Here is a 6,000-nt window from a genome sequence, read left to right on the forward strand (position 1 = left end):
ATGAAATGACATTTATCTAGAAATAAAGCCATGACTGGCTAACAAAAAAGAATATTGCCCCACAAACTTTTGGAACCTTGGTTGAAACATCAAAAACTCCATAATTTACCCTTAATCCAAGACATTTTCAGTCTACGTAGCAAAGGACCTAGATTAAATTAGTATGTTCTAGGAAGCATGATAACTTGTTCTTTGTGGAATTGCAAATAAATGTATTATCCCATATATTTTCTTTCTCTTGAATGATACATGGACAGAGAGAAAATTCTTCCTCTGGCAAACAAATCGTATTAATCTGTGACATTGATTAAATTGGTGTCATTTCCTGCTCTTCCACAATGGTCTTTTTTTCCCCTTAGTACATTAACTTGTACAATGAAAATCCTGACACTAAATTCAAGTTCTCTTTAGTGCTCTATTTTCCTACTTTAGTGACAGTATCACAGTGATCAAGTTCATCAATGTTGGGAAAATATGTGAAAAATCAACATTATATTAAAGTGAAAATATCCTTTGAGCTATTTTAATAATATGGAATAAAGGACCAACGTCTAAGTCATTAAAATGAAGCATCCTCTTCCCCATCAACCAACAACGTGAACAAAGGAGGTAACGTGGACTTATAGGATATGCACTCGGCTAGGATTAAAAGCCTGGCTTCTGGTCTTGGTTCTGCCACTGACGAACTGTGTCACCTTGCACATGTCACTTAAACTCAATTTTCCTCAGTTTTCTTATTTGTGGGAAAATATAATTATATATTCCTAGCCTTCCTAATGGGATGTTGGGATGATCAAGCTAAGTGATCTATGAGAGAAGATGAAAGCACATTTCCAAATACAGTTTTATACACATAAGTGAGGAATAAGTATTATGCAGTTTTTTATTTCCCAATTTTTATATGTGAAAAAGCATCTTCCAAACCAATAGCAAGCACTGACATGGATAAAAGCAGTACATTGGCTCCAAAACTATTTTTTTCTTTAAAATATAAACTTTCGTTTAACCTAAAAAGGGGAGAAAATTCAATGTAAATGACTTGCAAATCGGATTATCATAAATTAAGTAAATTATGCCGATTTTATCCTATTCCCATATCCACAAAAATAAATTAATTAAATTGCTTCTCTGTGAATTCTGAGCTTAAGAGCTGATTCTTTATTCAAAGGTGAGGTTTTAGTGGGATCAAAGAAATCATCTCCAAATCTATTGCTCAGATATTGAATCTTCTCATTTTTAGAGAAAAACCTACTTGAAATCTGAGAGGAATTGATTGAATTTAAGACATTAAAAAATAATTTCTAATAAATACCAGGTTACATATCTTTATTATATTCATAAAAAATACAAATTCACTCCTTTCCAATCTGAGAAAGATAAGTCACTTTTCTTCCCTCTATTTTTTAAGACCCTCTCCCCCGAAAATGCAATGTCATTTATCATTGATATTGCTGTAAAATGAACGTGCAGCGAGGGGATCGCTAAGGATTTGATATTGCTAGGATTCTATTTTTAGAGACAACTAGATCTGCTGATGGTTGCCATGGTTATTTCCAGCAGAATTTAGCACTTTAGGAAGCTTATAATCATCACTCATAACTGGGGAAGGGAAGGGTTCAGGAAGATCTCTTTCTGACATAAAAAGGCTCTGCTGTTTGTCCTTAAAGGAAACTCTGGCTCCCGTGGATCCTTTTCTGCAGCCACTTACATCCAGAAGTGTGCGTGAGAGGTTTATGACCAGTTAGTTTACTTCATTCCAGCTGCAGTTTCTTTTAGGATACACAAAAGGAGGTGCCACCGAAACAAAGGTCATACCTTGGTAGCTATTTGACCTGAAAAAGTAGGAGTCTTTCCATTACAGGTGCCCCTCTGTTCCAACAACTGGTGATGGGGCCAGGCCAATCCAGAGAGTTAAGTGACAGGGCTTCTTTTTGTGCACCAGCATCCCCCTTCAGAGAGCATAAGTGTGCCAAGTTTGCAGCTGACCAAACACCTAGGTTGTACTGGAATTATTCTATGCAACACTGATCCTTCTACAAATGCATTTCTTCTGAATGATATTGATTACCCTTCTTACAACAAAACTATTTCTTTTTTAATTGCAAATAGGGCTCGTGGTGTTTTTTACTTTTTGTATATATCACAGCACATGATTTTCCACTTTTTATTTCATTTGTTTTACCAGAATTAGCTTTTTTTATCCTAATAGAGACAAAGTTTGTAGTCTCTAAATAACACGTGATTAGTCCGACTATAGCACTTATACCTTGAAAAGCATCTTAATTTTTCCTACAACTTCATTGAGTCATCAGAGACGGAAGTTGCTTCTTGGTTTAAAATTCGGTCCTCAAGAAACCTTTAGCTGTGAAGCAAAAGCACAGAGTGAATTTTTACAAAAGACAGGGATATCTAGAATGGTCGTGACAGACACAGACAACGCTAGGAGCAAGAAGTTGGTGTTTCCCTGTTTTACTTAAGGTTAAGGAGACTTTTGGCGACTCTGAACTCTTTATTTATCACTTCAGTTTAAAGGAAGAGTATCCAAGACTAAGGGGTAGTGATTGTCTTTGCTCCTTAGTGTTGCCCATATTGTAATTAATCACACTAGTAAATGCATATTTTCAGCATATCAGTGGATTTAATTTTGTGGATCACACACATTAAGATAGTCATATTGTGGGAATATTATAGCTGGTAACCAGCTGATATTGATTCTTATTATAGGAACGGTTGTGATGATCATGGTGATAGAGGTAGTGAACTAGGTTGGTGGTGATGTGAAATAAAATGAAATAATATACTATATTGTGCCCAATTTATTAGAAACGATTTGATCAGTGTTTCATTTCATTAAGATATCATAAAGATGTTTATAGTATTTTTTTACTTTATTATTTAAATCATAACTAACAATATTTTTAAAAACTTATTTTCATTGCTACAATGTCTAATATTCCAAAAGCAGCCAACTACAGCTATATATGTGTTTATAACTCTATGTGTGACAGAGTGATTTTCCCTCTTTTTGAGCTTGGAGCTGGAAGTAAAAGAAAGCTCAATGAATAATTATGAGCTGTCTCTTTAATAATAACTTGCCTTTGATGTAACACAAGAATGAATGAGTGAAACAGATAATCTCATTGAATATGACACATTGATGTTTTCTGTATGTTCCATGTTGTTATTATTAAAGATAATAAATCAAAAGCATTTAATCAAGTGATTCCTTATCTGATACGTAGATTGACAGCATTTTCTTAATTCGTTACCCTGTACATAATTATACATTTGGTAACCTAGACGAAGTTGAAATATTAAATCCTTGTGGCATTCAGCATGTGAATATGATTCTTGTTTGATTGTGTCTGTATATTTGTTGGTGATGTGCTCAGGTGCTCCCACTACCAATTAATGTGTGTGCTGATATCCTAACAAAAACACATCTGATGTTAAAGGAAATAAATTTCTTGTCTGAAAAAATAAAAACCTAATAAAATTGATTTCAAGATAAAAAATAGAGTACTTGGAGATATGTCTTGTTTCTAACTGTATGTTGCATGCTGTGTTGGTGATTTGCTAATGTGTCCTTTTTTTCTGTTCTACCCAAATCTCTCTGGAAAATCTAATGAACAAATAAAAATTCTTGGGCTAAATGTTGTGTAAATTGAACTGAAATACATGAGATTTGTATAAAAATGCTTGTAAATCTGTCTTGAGTTTTATTCTATGTAAAAATATGTCTTGGTTTTGTGATTGTATACAAGAAGTATCTTGATAACTTACGCAAATTGTGCTGTATAAAGGCTGTGGCCTCAGCCTTACTAATAAATATTGAAAATATCAACTTCGACTTCTTGTGTTTATCAACTTGATAGATTGATACTTAATATAGACATGGAACTTTCTGGAACATTTTCTCTGAAAATTATATGATGGATACATTCGCTCAGTTTAAAAAGTATGTTTTAAACAGCACGGTTACAGAATTAAACAAATGTATAACTTAATAAATTATTATATCAGACATTCTTATAACCACCACCCAGATCAAGAAATTGAACTCTAACATATTTGATACATTTTAATTCATTGAAGTTGTTACTCTTATTAATCCTCAAATTTACCCTCTTGGGCCAGCAGGTAAGTCTTTGAGTGGACTTACATGTATCTTAGTTTATTCGATAACTTTCTCTCTGTGGCAAGAATGTTATATATCATTTCTTTAACCTTAAAACAGTGTAGGAAATCTACTTAACTTGAATTTTTACTTTTATTTTTCTTTCTATTTATCTCTATAAAATAATTAAATTTAGGAATGCATTGAACTGATTGAAAAACTTTTATCTAATGTGCTATCCCTTCTCAATGTTTTGCTAAGATCAAGTGTAACATAGATGCCAATACCAAAAGCCAAAATTTAACAAACCCAATCAAACAGTGTATAAAAGTGGTAGACTCATGGCCATGTTGAATTATCCCAGTTACACAAGATTATTTCAATATTGGGAAATGAATTAACGAAATCCAGTACATTAATATATTAAAGTATAAAAATCATAAGATGGTGGAAAACATTTGATAAAATCCAACATCTATTTATATCTATAAATTGAACAACTGAACAAAATAGTGAGACCAGCCGACTCGCACAGGAATGGACCCTTCATATCTAACAGGAGATAAAGCAGAGCTGCAAAAAAGCATGAACTTTCTAAGCACTGGTCAGTTGGGTAGCCACTTGAAAAAGGTGCTTAGCAAAATAAGGTTAATTAGAACATGTGTAGCCTGTTTTGAGTGGAGTGATGGGGACAGAACCAGTTTTTTTTAATGGACTCAACAAATATTTAATTCTTTTTAGACCTCTGGATTGTATCAAAGGTAGACTGAAAACTCTTGGACAGAAGTGGACCTGCAGTCCACAGGTAGAATTTCTTCATTTTGGAGCCTAAGCTTTTGAAAGGTTTTTAGGACTTTCAGCTGATGAGATCAGCCACACCCACGCAGATGATTGAGGATAATCAACTTACTTAAAATCAGCTGTTTAGAGATGTTATATATCTCTACAAAACGCCATCCCGGCAATGCCTCCAGTCGTGTTTGGATGAATAACTGGGTGCTACAGCCTAGCCAAGCTGATACAGAAAACTGCTCACCACAGGTAGGCTGGAGAAATTTAAAGTTTTTTGTTTTGGTTGGTTGATTGGTTCGTTTGCTGGTGGATTGGTTTGGTTTGTTCTTCTGTTTGTTTGTTTTTAACGCCTCTGTGGGTTTTTTTTTCCTTAACATCTTTATTAGAGTGTAATTGCTTTAAAATAGAGTGTTAGTTTCTGCTTTATAATAAAGTGAATCAACCATACATATACATATATCCCAATATCTCCTCTCTCTTGCGTTTCCCTCCCACCCTCCCTAACTCACCTCTCTAGATGGTCACAAACCACCGAGCTGATCTGCCTGGGCTATGCAGTTCTTCCCACTAACTATCTGTTTTACGTTTGGTAGTATATATAAGTTCATGCCACTCTCTCACTTCGTCCCAGCTTACCCTTCCCCCTCCCCGTGTCCTCAAGTCCCTTCTCTACGTCTGTGTCTTTATTCCTATCCTGCTCCTAGGTTCTGCAGAACCTTTTTTTTTTTTTTTTTTAGATTCCATATATATGTGTTAGCATACGGTATTTTTCTCTTTCTGACTTACTTCACTCTGTATGACAGACTCTAGGTCCTTCCACCTCATTACAAATATCTCAATTTCATTTCTTTTTATGGCTGAGAAATATTCCATTGTATATATGTGCCACATCTTTATCCATTCATCTGTCGATGGAAACTTAGTTTGCTTCCATGTCCTGGCTATTGTAAATAAAGCTGCAATGAACACTGTGGTACATGACTCTTTCTGAGTTATGGTTTTCTCAGGTTATGTGACCAGTAGTGGGATTGCTGAGTCGTATGGTAGTTCTATTTTTAGCTTTCTAAGGAACCTCCGTACTGTTCTCCATA

The sequence above is a fragment of the Grampus griseus genome (genome assembly GCF_964374135.1).
Source record: "Grampus griseus genome assembly, chromosome: 9".
NCBI classification, from domain to species: domain Eukaryota; kingdom Metazoa; phylum Chordata; class Mammalia; order Artiodactyla; family Delphinidae; genus Grampus; species Grampus griseus.